Source organism: Nyctereutes procyonoides, unplaced genomic scaffold (genome assembly GCF_905146905.1).
Source record: "Nyctereutes procyonoides isolate TBG_1078 unplaced genomic scaffold, NYPRO_anot_genome, whole genome shotgun sequence".
In the NCBI taxonomy this organism is placed as follows: Eukaryota; Metazoa; Chordata; class Mammalia; order Carnivora; family Canidae; genus Nyctereutes; species Nyctereutes procyonoides.
Window position 1 is genome coordinate 8,722,655 of NW_026575047.1, and position 15,586 is coordinate 8,738,240.

A 15,586-nucleotide genomic window follows, 5' to 3' on the forward strand; every position below is an offset into this window, starting at 1 on the left:
AACTGTCCCATTTTATCCACTACCAGAATATATTTATTCGTGTTACAGTTGATGGACATTTATATTTTTTCCAGCTTGAGACTGTTACAAGTATTACTGTGAAGGCCATTCTAATTCATATATTTTTAAAATATTGTATTTATTTATTCATGAGAGAGAGAGAGAGAGAGAGAGAGAGAGAGGCAGAGACACAGGTAGAGAGAGGAGCAGGCTCCATACAGGGAGCCCAATGTGGGACTCGATCCAAGGTCTTCAGGATCATGCCCTGGGCTAAAGGCAGACACTCAACCGCTGAGCCACCCAGGTATCCCGAGCTACCCAGGTATCCCTCTAATTCATATCTTTTGTTGAAATGTGTAGATAGGACACACATTTCTGTTGAGTATGTACTCGGAAGTGAAATTGCTGGGTCATGGGATCTTCACATGGTTGGCTTCAGTAGATAATGCCAAACAGTCTTCCAAAGTCATTTTACCAACTGACATCTTACCAGCCATGAATCAAAGTTGTAGATGATCAACTAGTCCTAGAACAACTACAGTTTTAAAAAAAATTGAACAGTCATATACAACCTTTGAATGATTTTATCCTGAGCTTTAAATTGGCTCCAACTAAACATCTGTATTTTCAACATTAGCAATGATGTCTTCGGGCAAATCATTTTCAAATAAATCTATATCTCAAAAGAACATGGTATTTTAACATGTATTTTGAAGTGAATTTACAAAACACACCCATGTAAAAAAGTAACTTCATGAAGAAATCTTTTTACAAAATGATAAATTTTTATAAATGCATTGATCAGACATATGCTTCTAAATCTCGAATATAGGAACTCTTGACAGCTTCTGAAGTTCATTTTCATTTTGTAAACCAGGCTTAGATAAAATGTTTTGCAAGTATGTTTTCATCTTGTTGTAGAAATGGTATCAAAGTAGTTAAAGAGTATATTGGGATAACAGAAAAAAACTAAGTTATTTTAGAGGCTGTAAGGTTATTATTCATCTTTTCTAATAACATGCTTCTATATAATACTTTTTAAAAAGAGATTTCTCTTTTTAAACTGATGGTATTATCTAGTTGATAAAAATAGGACATTGGTGTTTATTATTGACTGATGTGGAAGTATCATCTGGCAGAGAAAATATGGAGCATGTAAGACTCCAGCCACATTAAGATGCTTGCTATTGACCATGACTCAAGAATGAACCAGGAGTTCCTGACCACAAAATTAACTCGTGTTTGATGGGATTATTAGTTGATATGCATTGAATGGTAGCCAATGGGAGAGTATGCTAAGCAAAGCAATTGCCAGAGAACCCAAAACTAGTGTTGAATCAATAAAAACAGAGCACACTGTTACTTTGTGAAGATTAAAGAACTTTTAAAACATGCTTCTCTGTAAAAGAATATTATGTAGTAAAAAAAAATACATTTAAAGCAGCAATCATAAATCAGGTCTTTTTTTAAGATTTTATTTATTTATTCATGAGACACAGAGAGAGAGGCAGAAACATAGGAAGAGGAAGGAGAAGCAGGCTCCATGCAGAGAGCCTGATGAGGACGCAATCCTGTGACTCCTGGATCACAACCTGAGCCAAAGGCAAAGGTTCAACTCTTGAGCCACCGAGGCGTCACATAAATCAGGTTTTTTTTTTTTTTTGTAGAAATCTGGAAATTCTTCAAATTTTTAAATAATTTGTTATGTCTAAAACTACATTGTGTGGAAATCATATTAGCAGAGGGGGCTTACAAGTGAACTCTGTAAAGGGGAAGTGAGAGGCAGCGACAATTGGATAGGGAATGCCATTTAGCTTTGTTCGCAACAGCTGTGCAATGACTGCGAGTGGCATGTTAACTTGGAAAAAATAACTCAACAATCACAGTTTCCAGAATTTTAAGGTTTAATTAGAGAACAGAAGTTCAAATTTGTTATCAGCATACTAAGATGAAAGGTAATCTATAACAATTTAGGGTTGTCATACTATTGGTTAGTGAAACAGAGGGCTTAGCACACTACTGTAATCAAATGTTAACATTAATCTTAAAAACAAATTTGGGGGGATCCCTGGGTGGCGCAGCGGTTTGGCGCCTGCCTTTGGCCCAGGGCGTGATCCTGGAGACCCCGGATCGAATCCCACGTCGGGCTCCCGGTGCATGGAGCCTGCTTCTCCCTCTGCCTGTGTCTCTGCCTCTCTCTCTCTCTCTCTCTGTGTGTGTGTGACTATCATAAATAAATAAAAATTAAAAAAAAAAAAACAAATTTGGGGTGTAAAAAATAGTTGCTATAATGGATTAAGAGAGGGCACACACTGGTATAGTTTATACATTCAAATATAAGTGGAGATTATCTCAAGCCAATAGCTGATAATTTTCTGTGTATTGCTTTGTTAACATCATGACTTCCTACTTTCCTTCTTTCTACCATGGGTAGAACAGAGGACCAACTTAACCTTTACAAATAGTCAAAGATTTTATGATGGCTTTCAAAAAATGGGCAAAGTTAGAATGAAGATGAAAATAGCTTCTAGACCATTTAGATAAGGCAGATGTCATTATAATTGAAGTCAGGGATGAAATATATACTTTACTTGATTAAATTTAGCTCTGAACTTACTGGTCATCAAGACAGAAATGGAAACGATCTTACAGAGTTCTCATCGATGATTAATCGGAAGTATACGAAGTTTCTATAGATTTTTTTCTCTCTTGCAGTCTTTCTTTGCATTATTCCACAAACTATAAGGAATGGCCCATTCTAGCTGACACGTTGTGTTAAATGTCACAAAAATTACAAATTTGTTTTAAAATCTATTTCATTCTTACAGTCTTCCCCGTGTTGGTGTAAAATAACATCACAGACTGAGTCTACGTGGGAGGATAGAAAAGTTCTTCCAAAGGTGATATTCCAAATAGGCCACACTCATAAGCATCAGGGAATCCTTAAGTTTACGTTGCTTAAAAAGGCAGGACCAAATATCCTTGATTTAAAAACTGACGATTTTATCTCTGTTGATTTGGGCAAATTACTTGACTTCTTGCAGACTCAATTTCCACATTTCAAAGATGATGCTAGTTATATGTACCTTGAAGTTTTGTTGTAAGGATGGTAACCTAGTTAGCTATTTGAAAAACAATTGGTGAATCAGTGAATCCTCGAAAAATATATGTAAAACCTTTGGCACACAGTAGATTTTGGAAAAAGGCTATTTCAACGACTATTTTTTCCTGCTAAAACAAAGTAGTAGATGCTTAGAAAAAAATATTGACCTATTGCAATAATATAAATTGTATTTTGCAAAAGAACAAGCCTTATGATAACTTCATTTAGTTTTCTGTGTTTACAGATATCTTACCATCGGAACTGTATACTTGTAAAGAGGCAAGCCTGCGATACTAAGTCACAAATACTGTAACTCTGAGGAATTACACAGCTTTGCCATTTTTTCTGACTGTCTGAGTGACTATCCAAAGACCTTCTTCCTGTAGCCTATTTTGTAAAAACAGCATGGGATATCAGAGAGAGCCTGGGTAACAACATGCATAAGGCACCCATAAATGCAGTCCTTCAATGAATCTAGAGATCAGACTGTTTACTACACTGTTTTGTATGCTCCAAATACTGTAGTGCCTTTTTTTTTTCCTTAGAGGCTAAATGCTTTGATACTGAAGGAATGACATTCTGGGTTGATTGCCACACAGTTCTGTGTATAATATAACTCTACTTTAATTTCTTCTTCTCCATTATCCTTAGGTTTGCAGGTAGCTGTGCCTCTAAGGCTCCATTCAGCTTGCCCTCAAGACTTCTTGAGGAATCATATATTTCATGCCAGTTCCTACTCAAGCCACAGTTTAAACGAAGTACCAAAACATAAAGTATAACTTCATTCAGGGGTTCACTTGCTCCCAGAGCCTTTAAATTGGCCATTGTCAGGGTCACTAGGTCTAGATGAACTTTATTTTGCTGTATCTGAGCTTCCTATGCCTCAAAGTAATCTTAAAATATCATGAAGAAAATTTTAGTGTCTCTAAACCTAGATTTGATAGGATTATTCCTAAACACAAGTACACAATTATTTTACTTCTAAATTGAAAATCCTTTGTGAAAAAATTGAAAAAAAAAACCCTATAAATCTTCATTTGTTATCATGCTATCTCTTAGATTTCTAACATTGTTCCTGAGTCATTTCATTAATTGCTTTAAAACTCAAATTCAAAGTAGTGAAATTGTGTGTAGAGCTTTATTAATCCTAGTTTCACTTTCGTCTTGTATCCTCCCATGGGATAACCTGAAACCTTGATTAGTTATTTAAAAATCAATATCTTATAAAGGGAAAGATGTTTTCATATCTTACTTTATAGTGTTTTGCTACACACAGCATTATTGGTTTAAACGGAGAAATGTTAACTGTTTAAATCAAAAGTAAACCTTATATACAGCAAACTCAGCAGGCCTGAGCTACTGCATGGCAAAAGAAAACACATGAATAAAGTAGTTTATCATCTACTTACTCCCCCAAATTCATTTAAAATCAGATTCAGTTTTGCTAATTGATAGCTTATTGTGCTATCCACTTGTTTTTGTGCTTTTTCACTTGCTAATTTTTTTAAAAAAGTATTTATTTATTTATTTATTTATTTATTTATTTATTTAATTATTTATTTATTTTTTATTTATTTATTTTAGTACTAGCAGAGGGGAAGGGCAGAGGCAAAAGCAGACTCCTCACTAAGCAGAGAACCCAAAGTAAGGCTCCGGTCCTCGGGCCCTGGGAACATGACCTGAGCTGAAGATAGATACCTAACAGATTGAGCCACCAAGGTGCCCCTGTTTGGTAAATATTAATGACATATGATTTTAAGAGGTTGGTGTTCAGAGATTTAAATTTTCAATCAGAAGTTATTTATTTCTTGAGTAAAATGGTGGCCCATCATCTATTTATGCTGTGGATGTACATTTACTTTATTTAAATCCCCAGTCTTATAATAGAAGCTGAAATCAGAGTTAAAATCCTTGTCTTGCTTTCTAGTACTTATTGCACGAGCAATGTGGATTTGTTGTTGTTGTTGTTTTCTTGTTGTTCTCTAGGCAAACTAGGTCTCTGGGCCCAGCCTTCAAGTGAAATGTGGTTGTGATATTTAGGACCACCCTATGGGATTTTGTTAGGGGTGAAAATGCCCTTCTAGTATTATAATCTTTTGGAAGAAAGCTGAGACATCTCACTGCTAGGATTCCTTTATATGTAAAATGTTCATTGATTAACAAGATGCTGGACTCTTACTTTTAGGAGTACCACAAATTGAACACTGGGATGGTGTTGAAACATAATTTTGAAACTTTTAGAAAAGCAGGCTGCATATAACACAATGGAGGTTAATAAGTGAAAACAACACTGAGAATACAAAAATGAATTGAATAACGAAGGTAACTTCTGTAAAGTAAAAAGCAACCAAGAAACTATCTTGTTTTCCACAAACTGAACATATTTTAAAGCTTGAAGGTACATGTAATGGTTCCAGAATGAAGGCACAAAGGAACTTCTGATTGTTCTTTCTGTGAAATAATTTGTAATTATTCTGCTAAGTGGTGTAATTACATACTTCCATGGAAGAAGTGTTGTTTTTTTGTGTTTTTTCAACTTAATGTGGAGTGGGGTCTCAAGCACTATTGAAAAGCGTTTTGGGTTTAGAGTCAGCCATAGGTTTAAAATCAGCTTTAACACTTATCAGCTGCATGAATTTGAGTCTCATAGGAATGAACTTTCTTTATTGTGTTCCTGAGAAGACTTACAGAGGCAAATTCATCTTAGAAACCTGGCACAGAGTTGGAATCAATGGATATTAATTGTCCCTTTATCTCTCCTCTTCTCCATTAGAAAAAAAAATTGCATTTGATTTACTCACTCAGGGTAGGAACCAATGGTGAGCAGGCTGAGGTATAACTGGGAAAACCAGAGGGTTGCGAGCTTACAATGCTGCATCCAGAGAGCAGGTAACCCACTGAGAAGGGCTTAAGCAAGCAGAAACTCACTGCCCTGAAAAGCCAAGGAATCACAGTAATTCAAAAAATAGTAATGTGTACAGGCTTATAGGATTTGCAAAATAATATTAATATGGAATTTAAACATACTAAATCTGACAATTTAAAATAGCTGGGGGAGAGGAAGCAAATTAAGTGTTAACATGGTCAAAATATGCAGATAGACCCATGTGATTGTTAATAGATAAAAGATTTTTTTCTCTCTACTACTTAATAGAATGTAATTTATGTCTGAAAAAGTGAATGTGCTTTAATGCTTTGGGAGTCTAATTTTTGGTTGTTTGTTTTAAAATAAGCTTTGTGTGATGGTTACCCTGGGCTTTCTGGGAATTTTATGAGCTTTCTAGGCCCTTCTAATAAGAAGCACTGCATGGATTAAAGATAAGGGCATGGTACAAAATGAGAATTTTAAAAATAAGATAAAAAAGTAGGAAGTAATTTCCTGACAATAATGGTGATGATGCTATATTTTTCAGTAATAATAATTCTACTATAGAGTATTGTAATTACCACACATTAAGGAAGAAATGGAATTAGGGATATTAAAAAATAACTAAATAGCTTTACATAAATTGAATGAGTGCTAGGCTCTAGGAAGTGGCAGAAATAGGAACAACTAGGAGAGTCTGTAATATAATGGGGAAAAAAATAGTTGTGAAGTCCGTACATCATTGTTAAAATCCTAACTCTACTACTTACTCATGTAACCTCTCAAAGGTATTGCAATTGTAAAAAAGTATAAAAATGCATTCTTCATCTTATGGCTTCCAATCATGATGGAATGACTGGTATCACACTTGTATTCCTATTGTAAACAAATATAAAGCTGAGCAAAAAATTGTTTGCATGTATTGAACAAAAGGGACCACAATACTGAGACAGGGAAAACACATGAATTCCACCCCATGTTCTTTCTGGGTGCACTTTTGAATGTTAGCACTGTGCAGTGAAGCTCAAGTAAAAGACAATAGTCTGGTTGAGTTGAGAATGCAGAGTTCTGAGTCTGGGGCCGCTTCAGTAGATGGGATGCTCAGGGTATGGTCCTGGAGAGGAGAGAGCAGCAAAGACAAGGACCAGAGAAGTCTCAGTGGGGATTCTTCACATGGCCTTTGGCTGGTATTTGGACCACATATGTATAAATCAAGGCTTTATGAGGCCCAGTGGGGGGATTTTCCTTCAAGACAGAGAGCTGAACAGAAATGCCGGAATTCATGAATGCTTGGAGATGATGGAGTTCTAGACCAACAAAAGTATAAGAAATCATGGAAGAGTCTAAGCATTTATTGAGATTCCAAATGCCCACATCTTAGAAATAAGGATGACACCTTGGAGTAAAGGCTCTGTGTGGACTAAGGACAAAATCAGCACAAAATGTTCATAGCAGTGGTGTTCATAACTGTCCAAACCTGAAAACAACTCAAATGTTCTTCAGAGGTTGAATGGCTAGACAAACTATGGTACATTCATCCAGTGGAATACTGCTCAGCCGCAAAGATGAAAAAAACTATTGTTACATATCAGGATCTTGAAAACAATGCTAAGTGAAAGGAACTAATCTCAAATAGACACATACTATATGGTTCCAGTTATATGACAATAAGAGAAAACTATGGCCACCAGGTTTGGGTGAGGAAGGGTGTGGATACAGAGCGATAGCAAGAGTGAGTTTTGGGGGTGATGAAATTGTTATGTAGTCTGATTGTTTTGGTGGATATGTGGATCTTAATGTATGTTAAAATGTGTGAGACTGTATCCCCACAAAATTATTTTACTATATGGTAATCAAACAGATGAAATTGAAAAAAAAATGTATGGAAATAAAAGTGTGTGTGTGTTTGTGTATCTTAATGGAAACATAGAAATTTTGAATTTTGAAAAAAGTAACTAAGCAGATATTTCAAGGATAATAAGAGAAATAAAAAAAAAGTGAATGGACCTTACAGCAGATTTGATTATGTGAAAGACAGAGTTGTTGAACTTGAGGTCAGATTAATAGAAATTATTGAATTGAAGAAAATGGTTGAAATATTGAAAAAATATGCTGAGCATCAGTGTTTTGTGAAGCAATATCACACGATTTTACATATATATTATATGTATATTCACATTAGCGTCCCACAAAAAAGGAGGGAGAGAGCATGACCCCAAAAATGCCTGAAGAAATAATGGGCTTATATCCCAAATACATAGAGAACTCCATAAAACAGTAATAAAAAGACAATCCTATAAAAGGGGGCAAAAGACTTGAGAGACACTACACAAGAATATGCAAATGGCCAATAAGCACACGAAAATGTGCTCAATATCATCACAGTCCTTGGGGAAAGACAAATTAAAAGCACAATGAAATACCAAATCAAAGGCACTGGAATATCAACAATTAAAAGTATTCACAGAGCTTGGGTGGCTCACTTGGTTAAGCCTCAAACTCTTGGTTTCTGCTCAGGTCATGGTCTCAGGGTCCTTAGGATCAAGCCTTCCATCGGGCTCCACACTCAGCAGGGAGTCTGCTTCCCTGCCTCTCTCTCCCTGTCCCTCTGCCCTTTCTCCTGTTCTCAGGTGCTCTCTCTCTCTCTCTCTCTCTCTCTCAAATAAATAAATAAATATCTTTAAAAAGTATTCACAGAACCAAATATTAATGAAGTTATGCAGAAACTGAGTTGCTTATAAATTGCTGGTGAGTGTGTAAAATTGTACAACTTTGGAAAACAGTTTGGCAGTTTCTTATCCAACTACACCTACTCCTAAGTGTGCACTCAAAATATATCCACAGAAAGACTTATGCAGAAATGTGTCTAGTAGTTTTGTTTGTAATAGGCCCAAACTGAAAACAAATTCTTTTATATTCATATAGCAGAATTTTTCATAATAATAAAAATAATTTAATTACTGATTTTCTTCAGAACATGGATAAATCTCAAAAACATTATGTTGAGTGCTATAAGCCAGTTACAAAAAGCAACTGTTGAATGATTCCATTTTCATGAATTTTATTCAAGAATAGACAAATCTATGTTGTAAAAATCAGTTACCTATGAGGGTGGAATAATTGTAACAAAACACAATGGGATTTTCTAGGATGGAGTGAATATACCTACATTTATGTCAGAACTCATCCAATTGTACACGTATGATCTGTGCATTTAATTCCATGTTAGTTCTACCTCAAAAAAATATGTCCCATACAAAATTTAAGGGTGATGGGATTAAGGAAACATGAATTTTTTAAAATTTTGTTTTAATTCAAAAGCTATTTACCTTATAACCAATTGTAACATAGAAAATGGAAGAGTAGCTCTATATCTATCATTAACATCACATGACAAATGGAATTCTTCTAATGTGGTCAAATTAATTTAATAATAATATATTTTTTGGTTAGTGTGACATTTAAAAAATAACAATCAGTGAGATACATCCTAGGTAGCCAACATGAGAAATATATCTGGGTAAATTATGGCATTGTAAACATAGATAATTTTGCCAAGTTGTAATGCAAACTTGAGTGAAAGCCTAAAAAATAGGGAATTTGGAATATATAGGATGATAGCAATATGAATACTTGACTGTATATGCATATATATCAGTGTGTGTGTGTGTAAGTTTAAGTATAGTTGGTGAGTGGAGAAATTATTATATCATTATCTCTGGTTGGTGATATTATAGATGAAGTTATTTTCTTTTCCATACTTTGTACAATTTTCATAATATATTGTAAGAGGAATAAACTATTTTTATTATGAGATAAATATACAATATTGAAATATTTTTCAAATTTTATAGCATTGGCCAATTTCAAAGTTTTTTATATGGATGAACTTATCTAATTTTCACAACTGTTTGTTGTAAATAGGTAAGTGCAGTTATTGCCATTTTACAAATGAGAAGATTTGTAAATGCAGCTAAAAAATGTGAAGAGAATAAACCAAATTCAAATCATGTAATAAAGGGCAAGGAAGAGAGTAGAACATGTGTGTTGCAATTTCTGATTTTAGTTTAGCTTAGTTTTATTTTTACTGTACTTTGTTGCTTCTACTCATCAGTGAGGCAGTTGTTCCTGCAATGTATGTTTGTACTTCAGTCTTCCTAAGAGAGTTTAACAAAGCCTTGGCTGAATATTGTAGTGGCCAATAAATAAATAAATAAATAAATAAATAAATAAATAAGAGAGAGGGCAACTGTTGAATAATAGAAAAAGAAGCTGACTTGCAAAGGTACTGGTGAATTTCCCATGCATGAAAATTTGGAAGAAATTGGAAAGTTGGAAGAAATTTTAAATTTTAAAGACCCCCTCTTGAGCCCTGAGGTGAAAAAAGATGTTAATTGATTTTATATTTTACTTTTCAGCTGCTTGCTCTGCTTTGTTACTAGCAGGACTTTGGAGTATATGAAATTAATGACTTATTGTCATTTCTCCAAAATTTTTATTTCACATTTTTCCTAGCATACCTGCTACCAGATGTTTTTCAGAAGCCATGAGATCTACTAAGCTGCAATTAGTAGCCATCTTAAAATTCATTTTTTCCAGAAAATAGTTTTCACTAATAGAACTCAAAGGAATAATTTCATCTTTTCTCAGTATATCCTGACAAAAGAATCCTTGTTTTCTCTGAATTCAAATTTCTCAGGATGGAAGTCTTCTAAAACCAGCTTTCTTCCAGACTTTCTGTTTTGGCATTACAGCACTCATTGAAACTGGTATATGTTGTCATATTGTTGGTATCTGGAGTAGAGTCATTGATAATACATGCATAAATTGTACTATAAGATTTTATTCTGACCTGAACTTCTGTTTCTAGGTACTTGAGTAAATTACCTACTTGGTAACCAGTCCCTAGGTAGTCTTCTTAAGATCAGTAGTTTTATTTTTTCTCTGAATAGAAAGATGACTTGTTTTGGAAAGGTAGGTGGCATTGTGAAGAGGTCAGTTATCCTACAATTTGTTTTGGAAATTTAATATGATTTTAATAGATATACTAATAAGATGTTTTATTCCTGGATATATGGAAGTTGATTACGAAGTCTATATAAACATATGAAAGGAATAAAAAATATATGCAAGGAAGTGATTGTAAGAGGGTTTCTAAAATAGAATGGCAATAAGGTGGAGTAATTGCCCTACCAAATATTAAAATATATAATAAAGTCTACATAATTAGAAGCATGAAGTATTTGGATATGAATAGACAGAAAGACTAATGGAATTAATTGAAATATTTAGAAAGAAATCCGCTATGTTCAGAAACCAATACTTGATGCAGAGAAATTTTTAAAAAATGAATAAATTGTATTGAGGCAGTTGGATCAACATTTAGAAAATTAGAACTAGATTTATATCTCACCTGATGCGTACCAGAACAAATACCAAATGGATCAAGTATCTAGACAGTTTTTTTAAAAGATTGTATTTATTTATTCATGAGAGAGAGAGAGAGAGAGAGAGAGGGAGAGAGAGGGAGAGAGGCAGAGACACAGGCAGAGGGAGAAGCAGGCTCCATGCAGGGAGCCCAACGTGGGACTCGATCCTGGGTCTACAGGATCACACTCCAGGCTGAAGGCAGCGCTGAACCACTGGGCCACTGGGGCTGCCCATGGATCAAGTATTTAAATGCGAAAAAACATGAAACTATTTATTTTTAAGAAAATATTAATGGTAAATTATATTATAACTTGGAATTGGAAAAAATCTTCCTATTTTCCAAATTTTGAAACAATAAAAATAATGATGAATTTATTAAAACAAAAAACAAACATGTTTCCATGTATTGAAGAAAAGAACAGGAGCAAAGTCGAGAAACTTAACACAAAAGGGAACAATAATATTTGTAACTTTTATAACAAGCAAAGGGATAATATTCCAAATACATAAAACAATCCTAAATGTGGAAAAGAAAAATTCCAACAAAGTGAATGGAACGAGTCGGTAAAAGCGATCAAAGATTTAACAAATAAAAGCAATACAAATGACTCCTAACTGTACATAAAGTACTCATTCTGATGCTTGAAAAGAAAGACGCAAAATAATCTCCATTGAGCATATTTCTCAATTATTCTATCGTCAAAAATCCAGAAATTGACAAAATTCTTTGTTATCAAGTCTGTGGGGAAACAAGAAGTCACATGTTCCATATGGGAATGGAAAAATTATCCAACTCCTATGGAGAAGAATTGGGCAATATCTGGTTATATTGTATCTCATTTGGCTCAGGAATCCTACTTCAAGAAAACTATCTCAAAGACACACTTGAAAAAATAATAAATGATTTATCCAAAACTATACATTATAGCGCTTTAACAGCAAAAAGACTAGAAACAATCCAGATACAAATTAAAAGAGAAATGTTTTTTTCATCCTCCAATGGAGTGTCATGCAGTTTCAGAAGAAATGAATTAGCATTCTGTTTATTCATGTGAGTTGAGTTAGATTTTTACACTTTCATAGGTCACAATCTCCAGCATTAAGTGAAAACAGGAAACTACACAAAGCATAAATAGTGTGCATCCTTTTGTGAATGCAAATGAGCATATACTTATACTTGCAGAGCAAGACAATTTGAGTTACCCAATTATAGCTGTCAGTGCCATTCTGGAAGACCGATATCATGCAACACCCTCCACCCCAAAAAGAAAATACTTCAGAGGGATTAATCTCCTCATCAGGGTGTCTTCTTGGAATCTGGACCCAATTATGGTATCCCAGGCCAATTTCATAAACGTGAGTCCAGGAGTTCTTTGAGGTATATGGACAACCCCACAAAAATGTAGAAGGTCACAAAGTCCCTGAAAGGGAGTAATGGGGGCCAGGAGATGCCAATCCTGTCCACTAGAGGATGTTAGACAATGTCTAGGGAAGACAATTCTAGACAATTGTAGGTCCTCCTGAGGTGTGGGATCCAGGGTAGGGGTCCTGATTATCCAGGTTTTATTTTTATTTTATTATTTTATTTTATTTTATTTTATTTTATTTTATTTTATTTTTTATCCAGGTTTTAAAGTAATGTGGAGGAAGATTGGGATAGAAGTAAATTTTATATATATATAAAATTTATATATATATAATATTATAATATTATATATATTATTATATATATATATAATTTTTTTAACCTTTAAATAAAAATACTTTATTCATTCCTGACAGGTTATCAAAACATACATTGTTAACCAAGTAAAAACGGTACTTTGAAATAGTTGACTAGGGCATATTTGGAGGATTTTGGTTAATTTCAGAAGAGTAAAAATCATTTCCAATCTCTCTTTCCACACATTCCTAACAAGCTTTCACTCTATATGCTCAAAAGTGAACATTTAAACAATCCTATGGGCCTCAGTTCATTATAGAATGCATATTTTCATTTACACTTAAAATAAATGGAAGTTACATTTGAGTTAGCTTCCTTTGCCAGAAACATTCAGTCTTACTCTCTATATAATATAATATATATAATTATATATATATATTATTTGTTCAAATTCAGTTAGCCAGCATATAGTACATACTTAGTTTCAAATGTAATGTTCAATAATTTATCAGTTGCTTATAACACCCAGTGCTCATCACATCACATGGCTTCCTTAATGTCCATCACCCAGTTACCCCTCCAGCAACCCTCAGTTTGTTTCCTACAGTTAATAGCCTCTCTGGTTTTTCTTCTTCTCTGATGACTTCTCATTCAGTTTTCCCTCCCTTATGCTATGATCTTCTTGTGATTTTTTTTATATTTCACATGTGAGTGAAACCATATAATTATCTTTCTCTGATGGACTTATTTCACTCAGCATAATATCCTCCAGTTCCACCCATGTCAATGTAAATGGTAAGTACTCATCCTTTCTGATGGCTGAGTAATATTCCATGGTATATGTACACCACATCTTCTTTATCCATGCAACTCTCCAAGGACATCTTGGCTCCTTCCACAGTTTGGCTATTGTGAACATTGCTGCTATGAACGTTAGGGTGCAGGAGCCCCTTCGGATCACTACATTTGTATCCTCAGGATAAATGCCTAGTAGTGCAATTACTGGGTTGAAGGGTAGCCCTAATTTTAACCTCTTGAGGAATCTCCATACCATTTTCTAGAGTGGTCACACCAGCTTGCATTCTCACCAACATTGTAAGAGGGCTCCTCTTCCTCCACATCCTCATCAATGTTTGTTGTTTCCTGTCTTGTTAATTTTAGCCATTGTGACTGGTGTGAGGTGGTATCTCATAGAGGAAAGTTGAAAGCGTGAATTCTATATATTATTTTTACAAACTTGTGAAGAAATCTTAAACTTCATTTATCAGTCTTAATATCAGTAATAATTTTTGTTTGCTATGTTGAAACCATGACATAGTCAGTTGTGTTATAATATGATATATATCAAAATCACCATGCTATGCAAAATAAAACCACTAAACTTAATAGAAAAATAGGGTTAAGAACATAATACTAAAACTCTGCATATGATGCATTAAAAAAAAAGACAGTAAACTACTAAAAAGAGTAGCGCTGTTTTACACATGTTAAATGGTTAGGAAACTAACACTATAGTACATACGGGGTTTTACTTTAAATAAGACCTAGCATTTATGGAAGTGGACATTGCAAAGTTTGCAGGTTGGGAGTTATTTGAGAGGTAGTGGATGGATGGTTATCTGAAATTGGAAGAAACATTATTGCACTAGTTGAATGGGGCTCAAAACATAGGCATTGACCTGAAGTATCTGGTAAATATTTGAAGCGTGTGGGCTTTTGTTTTTTTGTTTTTGTTCATCTGTTGTATTTCTGTGTGGCTCAATTCAGCCAGGGGCAGTTGTGTGCACTTACCTAGTGTTTCTTGCAAATACAATCATGAATAAGCAGATGGGAAATTCATATTCAAACTCAAATTTGTACCTTCATATATAAATCATATTGGAACAAATAGGCATTTTCAAAATAAGCATTACAACAGAACTGACTATATAATATTATAAGGCAAAGCAGATAATTACAGTAATGTTGTTAGGAATCAAGAATTCATCATAAGAGAATAAAATAAAAATTAAAAAAACTTGCAATGGAAAATATAAAAAGTAAATATTAGTGTTAAATTGTAATTGTTTCCTTTGAAAAATATTTCTTAATTTGTCCACTTAAAACTCCTAGATGCAATGACAACCCAGAGGCAATGGCCACCCTCAGTGCCCATATGTTGGTATCTAAAAATAATTCCCCAATAAAATAAGCCATAGGTCTTTAGAAAATGACTCATTACAGACTAGGAAAGAGAATGGTAGGGATAAGACTAAATTCTATTTTTCAAAAGACAAATGGCATCATGTCTAAAAGACATAGAGGCTAGCTTCAGACGCCTTCCAGCTGGACAAAAATGGCCAAAAAAGGAAAGTCATCAACATAAAATTATGATTGTAATTGATTAAAACAGGTTATTAAATATATAACACTCATGAGCTCATTATGAAATTTTTTTTCATTATGAAATTTTTAAAAAGAAGGGAGAAAACAAGTATTGGGTGTTGATAAGACACCAACTCATTAAGCTGAAATTTGACAATTA